This window comes from Limulus polyphemus, unplaced genomic scaffold (assembly GCF_000517525.1).
Source record: "Limulus polyphemus unplaced genomic scaffold, Limulus_polyphemus-2.1.2 Scaffold3160, whole genome shotgun sequence".
In the NCBI taxonomy this organism is placed as follows: domain Eukaryota; kingdom Metazoa; phylum Arthropoda; class Merostomata; order Xiphosura; family Limulidae; genus Limulus; species Limulus polyphemus.
Genome location: NW_013668770.1, coordinates 43,433 through 54,426, shown reverse-complemented (window position 1 = coordinate 54,426; position 10,994 = coordinate 43,433).

The window sequence follows — 10,994 nt, the reverse complement described above, 5'->3', positions numbered from 1 at the left end:
TGTATTTTAATGTGTATTTTTCTAGTTATTATTATTATTATTATCGTTCTTATAACTGTTGTTATGCATGTGGACTTTTAACTGTTTTCTATTATACAAAATAGTTTACATTCATACACTCTCTTCCTTGTGGACATTCTTACTGACAAATATTAAAGCTATTTATTAATTGTGCATAAAAGTTTATTAAAAAAAGAAAAAAAACAGTTTATTTTTATGTCTGATTCATTTTCAAAGGGATGTTAATGTCGTACTAAATTGTTTCACCCTTGCTATAATCTTACTTTTCTGTGAGGCTAAATATTTTGCTTTGATAAAAGTATTAACGACTGGATACTGTGATATTGGTCAGTTACAGTACTTGAAAAACTCCACTAAATATCATATCGTCTTCACATAAAATATGGAAAATGACTAAAAAATAAAACGAAATAAATAAATTTGATTTCTGTATTAAGAATATTCACAACCACAAACATCTTCACGATAAATATTATTACAACAACAAAATATTACAGTTATAAAACAATCTTATATTTTTAGCCTATAAATAATTTACAAATAAATTATAAATTTGGACACTCAGAGAGCACATGAAGGCATTGATGAATGTGAAGAAATCTTATCTACCCGCCAGCATAAGAAGATGACGAAGAAGAAATTAGAAGAACTTTTCACGGTTATTGAAGAAGTTAAGGGAAAATGTTTAGAAACAGACCCCGATGAAGATAGAAGCCGTCAAATTTGCAGAAAAATTGATGAAACAATTTCTCAGTACCGCCAATTATATGAAGAACAGAAGAATACGATGCGTCAAGCCACTCTAAATAAGTTTTTCATAAAAAAATCAGATCAATAAATTTTAATTCATTGCATTTTTTTTCGTATTTTCTTATATACCTATACTTTGATTAAAAAATACACAAAATAGAAATTAATTGTGAATGAGAATGAAAATTGAGGTACGAATTATATGATTTCCTATAAGTTATCATATTCGATTAGTGCTGCTCTTTTAAAGAACACATTAACCGCACTAATCAAGGGATTCCTGTATAGATATAAAACAGTGCTAAACACATTTATTACACATGCCCTAGAAGCCATTCTTTCTAATGATGTTTCAACTAGTTTTCTTAACAAATAAGAGAATACTTAAGGACAAGAAAACGAGGTTACATTTTTCAATTACCAACCACCAGTATTATGACGCTTACGGCGCTGCCTTGGCGACCAAACCATAAATTCAAGAAACGAAGACACACTGGATCATGACCATTCTAGGGCATTATCGTAGGAGGTTTAATATGTCTGAGAGAAGAAATGTTGCAGGAGGATGAATCTGGTTTCAATTCATCTATTGTACGAGCAATTACAGTTTTATGTATAAAATGACAAACATCACACACACATGTAGAAAGCAAAATATTCTTTTTTATACGTTATTGTACACGAAACATTACTTTTGAAGCATTATGCCATAAATGTATAACAACAAAACGTTTATTTTTAATGTCCCGAAATAATAGAGGAATCTGAACAAAGAGATTTTAACGTTGTGTTTAATGCCACAGATAAAAGATTCTTGATATATTAGATAGAATTGATTTTAGTAAAGAATAACAATACGTTTACTACATCGATATACATGTGACGTTAGTTGTTTCAATTATTCTATCTGAAAAAAGTAATAGAAATACTGTGTGTGTGTGTGAGAGAGAGAGAGAGACTATGAACGGTGGAAATATTTTTTGATTCCGAATTAGCAGATTTTAGCTGGGATATTTTAATATTCAATTATACTGTATGATTAAACAATCTATGATTAGAGAGTGGCCCTGATCTTCTATTTACAATAAAACTATAATTTCCTATGTTGTGTTGTAACCGGTCACCCGGTGGGACAGCGATAAGTCTACGGACTTACAACGTTAAAATCCTGGGTTCGATATCCCGCGATGGACATAGCAGATGGCTCAATGTAACTTTGTTCTAAACTAAACAAACAAATGCTGCAACAGAAAACATCATCTGTAGTGTTTCATATATCTAAATTTGAAACTCATGTAAAATAAAATATAATATTGCCATTAATTGATTATCAATAACGTTTAATTAACTTCATAGAAATGTTACTACTTTAAACTTCTATCTTTTAGAAATCATAAAACATTTAAAGAAAACGCCAATATTCCAGTTTACAAATACTAACACGTGTTTTAAAGATCGGGAAAGCTAAACAAGACAAAAAGATGAAACCCTTAGAAGCATGGAGGTTGTATATATTTTATATTTATATTATAATTTTTAAAATTATTTGTCTTTCAGAATCTGAAAACACTCGGCTAAAAATGGTAATGATGTCTATATCACAAGATGAGACTTTTGTTATTAGTTTTCCTGGATATTTATAGAAATTTCACTGAAAATTTATGAAACCTATTGGTGAACGTTTTCTCTTACTTTATAGGATATAACCATGTTTTAAATACATTAAAACAGTTGCTTATTTGTTTTTACATAGAAAAGTTGTGTTAATGGAAAAATATAATAAAGTAATGTGCAATACTTTGGAAGAAAGAGAGCGTCTGATCAGAACAAAGTTCATGGTCCAAGAAAACTGTAGAACACTAGATTTAGAAACCATAATGCACTGGTTGGGCTTCTAGAACAAAACTCCTTAAGCAGAAAAATTAATATATCAAATCAATCTCTTACACTTGAGTGTATCCTGGTGCTCATATCTGGATAGCCGAACAAAAATATCATCGTTAGAGTTGATGGGATTTTTCAATCTTTCTTCTACAGACAACAATCTTCATATGTCCAAAAAATAAAAATGGCGCCTACAATTCTATCAATCACATTCAAGTTTATCTTCAAAGTAGACAATTTAATGGGAGTGGGGTTTTCGGGACATACGATTTATGATTGCTATTTTTACATGGTCTAGACATCAGGTGCATTCTTACATTACTCCCTGCAAAATGTCTTCAGCTTGGCTGGGATCTAGTCGTACAGAAATAGTTCAAGAACAGTTAATTATTTGAAACTGTTTTTTTAGAAGAATATCATACTCTACTTCGACTTAGGAAAACTTACAACCGTAGTTGATACCCATGCTTTAGTTAAGTTTCAGTTTTTATTGTGTACATTACTTGAATGTATACCTAGAACTAAAACGAGAAAGAAAAACATTTATGTAGTATATTTGATATTCCCTTTGATTTACATATATATATATATATATCTTAAACATAACTTTTAAAACTCTGATTCATATTTACTTGTTTTATAAAGCTATTAAGTACCAGGGATATCCCCGTCTTGTAAATTCTAAATTCCTAATTTGTTTGTTTTTGAATTTCGCGCAAAGCTACACAAGGGCTATCTGCGTAAGCCATCCCTAATTTAGTACTCTAAGACTAGAGGGAAGGCAGCTAGTCATCACCACCCACCGCCAACTCTTGGGCTACTCGTGGGATTGGCTCTCACTTTATAACGCCTTCACGGCTGAAAGGGCGAGCATGTTTGGTGGGACAAGGATTTGAACCCGCGACCCTCCGATTGCGAGTCGAACGCCCTAACCGCCTGGCCATGCCGGGCCTCCCTAATTTGATCAAATCTTTATGATCTGAATGTACGAATATTTGTGTCTGAAAGAGCTATTACATGTCATTCTCAAAAGCGATATATTTTCGGCGGCATCACATTACCTATAAAATTTAGTTGTGATAGATTCCGTTCCACTACGACTTTATACTGCCTTTGGTTGTCATGTGACTTGTTTATTTGCATATTCAAAACAGTTTTAATATTACCTTCTCAATCCTTTCTAGCAGAGCCTACATTTACTGTTTTAGCATATTTTATGATTGATCTGAATTGGATAATCTAACGTTCAAATTCAGATTTAGTCTGGGAATGTTTGGTTATCTACTGAAACCGTAAATAACCTTTGCTTTTTCTTATCTTGTTTTAAAATGTTTTTCGATATTGTGATTTGTTTCTTAAGAGTTTTGATAGAATATAATTTGTCTTTTTTATGACTAATTATGTTTTCATAAATTCAAAACGTTTTTAATGTAGGGTAACAGAGACCAAGGCTCGTTAACTCACTCTTTTTCATCTTTAAATAAAAGTGATTTGTGATAAGAAACTTCGATAACCCATAAACTAGATACTTTTCTCTATGACACGGCAAAAACGAGACACTTACCTATTTGCTAATTTTATCAGGAATTAACATAATAGAAGATGTATGCCTAAGTGTCAACCTACCCCTTACCTACGGGGTAAGTTGACACACGCTCTGGTGTCAGTTGACAAGAACGAAATTAAATCAAAAACACTTTATTGATATCAATATATTCATTGCACATTTAAATAAACGAAATAAAAAACACTTTAACCGTTCATCACCATAATGCCATAATCACCATAATATGACAAAAAATAATGGAAAGGTGGCAACGTAATGAGGAACTTGCAACGATTTTAATTAATTTTTGTTAATATTTTCAACATTTAAACATTACTAAAATCAATTCAATATAAAATTGATTTTTGTATTATATCTATCTTTGTTATATCAGCACAAAAAATGCATGCGAATTCCTGATTGTAAGGCTGGTTGACACGCGTGTTAAAGTGCCCTAAACCGCCATTTGGCTCGAAATTATTTGCGTGTGCCGTCCCAGTCATAGTTACCAAACAAAATTATGTACCATTATGTAGCCGAAAGAACGTACTCTCAAATACTATGTTTTAACAAAGTATTTAACATAACTAAATCTTTGCAGTAGAAAAAATTTACTTACGCATGTGAAAATGGTGGTTATGATATCACGTCTACCAGAGTAATAAAAATAATGAATGCACAAGTACTGTTTATTAGTAAACAAATAGTATGCCATTGTTACTAAATTGAAATTGTATAATAGATCATTCATAGAACATTATTATTTTGTTTAGAAAGGGGTTGAAATAATTATAAGCGACAATAGTATTGTTAAGTAGGTCTGTAGAGAGCATTTACGAATAGCACGTGTTTAAACATAGAAACAGACAAAGTTCTATTACGTTACGTATGTGTGTGTGTACGTAAACTCTAGTATAGCGCATTAGTATTGTTACGTAATCTGAATTTTCGAGAAACTCTCCATACGCCTATAAATATAACCAACGCGATGCGCCAAAAAACAGTATATATTATTGGTGTGCTATAAACTTTGGAAGCTATAACTGTGATTAACGCTTATTAATCGGAAACTTAAGATAAGATATTCGAACATTACAAACCATTTAACTTCAGTGGATTCACATCGGACATTAGTACTTTTACGAAAACATCACCTAACTTCATCGGTGGAATACATCGGTGAAGAATACAGAGCTAGCTATCTACCTATTAAGTGAATTGTACTTACGTCAACTCCAAATTAATTCGCTCATCGTGAACCTTTGATAAGATATCAAGGAAGTTCCAGACTAGAAAGAAGACTTTATATTGCTTGTAAGTTTATAAACCTTTTGTATATAAATCATTGTTTGTAATAACGATTTGTAATAATTGTTGGCAAATATCATAAATTGGAGATACATATCGGCAAATTTTAAGTATTAAACCTAAATTATAATTTAACTCAGTTTCAGGCTATTAGAAATTGCCCAGTTGTCAAAAGCCTCCTTAAACATTTCAAATCTTGTTCTATGAAGGGTTTGCTCTTTAGGTTCCGTGAAAAAATGTTTGAAAACTGAAACACCTTACTCGTTATTTTTACAGAATTCATTATAGTTCTATTGAATTTGAAAATTGTCCTACACCACAACAGTGTAAATGTTATCTAATTAATAATGAGATAGATAGCTGGACATTTATTTATGCTATATGCGGGCAGTTTTGTTGTTGTCTATTTTTATTGAACACTTTGAAGTGTGACGGATTTATTATTATATATTTATTTTAATATCGATGTTTGCTTAAATTAAGTTTATATTTAGAAATATGCACAGCTTATAGTGTTAAATATGTATTGCGAAGAATATGTATCTTGTAGAAGATTCTCGAGTGTAGTAATCAACAATATACATCAAAGTTTTCTCAGTTTAAGTGCTAACCTTATAGTTGCTTAACATTGAAAACAACGAATAATTTTACATGACATTCTGGAGCATCATAAAGAATTTATAAGATACAGTCTTGGCCAAAATATTTGCATACTGTTCTATATTGATGTTATTGTCAAAATGCAGAGAGTAGTTATTGAGTAAATGCGCGAGTAGTAACAGAGAAGGTAGTGTATGATTGGGCAAACATGTACGAGATGTTATTCTGGTCTGTATAAGTTGTTTTTAGCATTTGTTCGTCAAAACACACATACGCACCTGTTTTGTATAAAAGTGTCCTTTTGATATAATATTTTTCGAAACAGATCAACGCTTTGTTCAAAATATTTCTCTGTACTTGGCGTAGAGTCATGCATCGTCACGTGCCAGAAGTTATAGGGTATCAAGTTGTTTGACTGTCAGATTGCCGGAACAGTAAGGTACCCCCAATATACTGTATCCAGAATCCTCAAACGTCATCGGACTACAGGGGACATTGTTGCAGGAAAGTCTACTGGTTTTGATTAGGTTAACATCTTGCAACATCTTACGACAGCAATGGCATGAACACATTCATTCCACGATATCCGGAAGAAAAGGGAATATCAGACTGACCAAACAAGGCTATTTTGCAAGAAGGGCTATTTGGAAACTGATATTAACCAGAATTCGCCGCTGCATTCGTGTTACTTGAGCAAGACAGCATGCCAATTAACAGTTAGGACACTGGCAACATGTCATATTTTCAGATGAGTTCTGTTTTCGGCTTTAACGGCTGATGGTAGAATTCGTGTTCATCATTTGCCTGGAGAACAGATGAGGAAGACTGTTTTTTCCCACAGAGAACACACAGAAGGTGGTGCAGTACATATTTGGGCAGCTATTCTTCGTGGTAAAAAAACTGCTATTCATATCCTCAAGGGAAACTTCAATGGTGCCTTAAATCGTTACACAAAATATTACTGTAAAAGTGTTGCATAATTAGATAAAAAAACACGTCTACATAAAAACGTCTCCTCATTAGTATAATTTTCCAAACATTTATATTTACTTCACTTTGCTGCAATGCGATTGTAGTAATACAGTAATTTTGCGAGGCACGTGATTGTTTGTTTGTTTGAAATTAAGAACAAAGCTGCACAATGGGCTATCTGTTCTCTGCCAACAACGGGTATCGAAACACGGTTTCTAGCGTTATAAGTCCGCAGACATGCCGCTGTGCCACTGGGGACGCACGTAATTTTGAATGGAGAAAGTGACGTCTAGCTTCAGCTGTTGAAAGGAATGGAATTCAGTTGTTTATACTCAGCTGAAAGTTAAATTTACTAAGTGTGATTTTGGTTCCATATAGTTCTACGAGCTGCGTTTTCTTGGAGTTGGACAGCTGACAACATTTTTGACAGTTCATCTTCGTCGTTTTGACCACTTTACTTTTCTTCTTGTCCAGCAGTATACAAACATGCTGACATTTCATCTGTTTCAGTTTCCGTTACAAATCTATTATCTACATACATCTGGTGTACTATGATTATAAAACATTCATATTGCTGACGTGGATGTCAAAGATGTGGCTGACACTCACTTGGGGGTCCACGAAGTTTGAACTTGCTGTTCTTATTCCTTCTATAAAGTGAGGTAGAATTTTAGCTAGGCTTACATTAATCCAACGTAATAAATGATGAATTTGATTACTTAAGAATCATGCGTAAAATGATATAACTAGATATGCGTGTTATAAAATAGCCCATCTTTCAAATGTACTAATTAAACCCAGAGATAGATATAACATAATAATCTTAATTCTTGTATCTTACGCTTTTACTTTCTTTACACAAAATCGTTGAAAGTAAAGAATACTGTTTAAACCAGAAGTTGTTTCATGTTGTGGGTTTGGTTCTTTTTACTGTGACCGCGCGAGAATTCTTAAATAAGAAACAAGTAAGCAAGAAATCACAAAATGCTTATGTAAAGACGACATATTGTGAGATATAATCAAACTTCTCTTGTGTAGAGAAGTATGGTACATCAGTAAATCTGATTGGACGTTAAATCACTATTGCTTGTTTTTGAATGGAGTACAGTTCAGTAAGAAAATATTTAAAACAGCTATTAAAGAAAAAAAGGTGATTACAGTTTTTATACGTATTCATAAAACTTGAAACCTTAATTTATATCCATCGATACTGATACTGAATGCCACGTATATCATGAAACATATTGCTAGGAATGGTAATTTAGAAGTGAATTAGCATGCTAATAGATGTGAGTGTGTGTTTTAATAATGTAGTTAACTTTTCTTTGTTCATTATATATATTATTTGAACTATTCCACACATTACTGCCCGGAGTAGTTTCTTCAATATTTATCTAAGTTATTTCAGAGTTTCGGAACCAGCTTATTCCCTCATTTAAAGTAAAATATTACTCCAAAGTTAGTGCGACAATGAAGATTGCAAGTTAAACCCTTGAACTATGTATCCGGCTTACATTTCAAGTGTGTATAAACACAAGGTGTTCTTCAGACACTAGCTATCTTATATGAATGATTGTATACATTAATAGAACTGATAGGCTGTTTATCAGTTTGTTTTTCTATATGTTAGAGACGCACTGGTTCCCTGATAAGTTTGTTTGTTTGTTTTTGAATTTCGCGCAAAGCTACACGAGGGCTATCTGCGCTAGCCGTCCCTAATTTAGCAGTGTAAGACCAGAGGGAAGGCAGCTAGTCATCACCCCCACCGCCAACTCTTGGGCTACTCTTTTACCAACGAATAGTGTGATTGACCGTCACATTATAACGCCCCCACGGTTTAAAGGACGAGCATGTTCGGTGTGACGGGAATTCGAACCCGCGACCCTCAGATTGCAAGTCGAGCGCCCTAACCACCTGGCCATGTCCCTGAGAAGAGAGGAAGAATTCGATTTCTTGTCAAATGTGTTGCAAGCTATTAAATAATTCTTATCTAACTAAATTCCAATACATTGAGAAGATATTGGACTAATAGCTACTGTTATCATGACTAGGTTTCTGTATATCTAAATTTAATAAATAACTCGAACAATAAAAATGCACCAGTCTAATAAATAACATTTCTTACTTGTTTTTAAAGAGCAGTAACGTAAGAACTGCACTGTTCACTTTGACAATTTAAAAAACTCTTTGCTTTTAACTGTAACCCATTTGGATTTTATTCACTGCACCAGACTTGACCAAGTGATTAACTTACCACTATTGTAAATCCGAGAGTCCACGGTTCGCAGTCTGTTTTTCCGCAAAAACACAATTCACACTTTGAGACCGTGTGTGCATTACAAGAGTAACGGTCAAATTCCAAAATAAGACCACACAAGAGTAGCCCAGTAGCTGCTTTCCCTCTAGCCTGCCCCCCCCCCCCCCAGTGGCACAGCGGTATGTCTGCGGATTTACAACACTAGAAACCGTGTTTCGATACCCGTGGTTGGCAGAGCACAGACAGCCCATTGTGCAGCTTTGTTCTTAATTTCAAACAAACAAACAATCACGTGCCTCGCAAAATTACTATATTACTACAATCCCATTGCAGCAAACGTGAAGTAAATATAAATGTTTCGAAAATTATATTAATTAGGAGACGTTTTTATGTAGACGTGTTTTTTTTATCTAATTATGCAACACTTTTACATTAATATTTTGTGTAATTATTTAAGGAGCTTGACGTGCACTATAGAATATAAAGCGAGACAATACTGTTTTCTGTTTATTACCTATCTTGAAAATTAAATACTTTTCATGGTAGAAAAACTTTCACTGACGTAAACACCTCTTTTGATGTAGTATTTTTAGGTATTTGGGGTTTTCAACTTGAACGGTGGTAGCTTAAACGAAAAGGTCATAGACAAACTGCTCCTAATTTAGAAGGAAGAAAACCACTCAGCACCTTCTTCTGCCTGCACGACTACTGTTATCCGAATTGGTATTGATTGTCACTTTGATAACGTGTCCACTACTGGAAGTATCGACCATGTTCAGCGACATATTGTAGAATCGAGCTATAAACCTTCTGATCCGCAACCCAGTACGCTAACCATTAGACTTGACCCAGCCCAGTCAAGTTAGGTTTAGATACAGTTTACTTATAGAAGATTCGATCATTCGTATAATAATAACAACTATAAACCTCGCTAAAGTTAATATAAACTTAAAACCACTCTTACGCATATGTAAAAGTTTAAATAACTGAATGAAAGTACAAAATAAATATAAGTACTCATCGTGACTTTAACTTAATTTTTGTAAAAGGGATAAGACATTAAATGGTTAAACGCGTGACAAAAACACACACATATATATAAATACGATTCGTTGCATTTACAGGTTTTGGTGATCCACTGGAAAGCTTGAACCAATTGAAAAGACGTCACATCGGCGAAATTGTTTTGCTCGATTATTATTACTTTTATTAGTCTCTAGATTTAATGACTATAATATGAGCAGCAAGTAAGAGTACACGAATATTCAAATTTGTAATATTTTACCCAAGTAAAATTTTGAGTAAAAAAACCTAAACATATACCTTCAGAGGAGCCTGAAAACATTGAAAAATGTATAAAAATGTGCAGTTTACGAGATAGTAGTTTTCAATTTATATTCTTGTTAAAGTTACAATTCGTATATACATGGGCACTGAACTCGTATACCAGATAAATGTGAATATTTTGATATCTTGACCGCACGTCAAATACATAGTACTGTTAAAATTTTATTTTCCAAAGTCTGTTCTTTCCTTTTTTTTTTCAATATTTCAGAATGTCGTGACGCATTGTCATGATGTTCCAGTTCTCGAAAAGATTTCTGGAGAAAGACTATAAACGTAACTTTAGCTGACATAGCTCCAGAATCATTCATA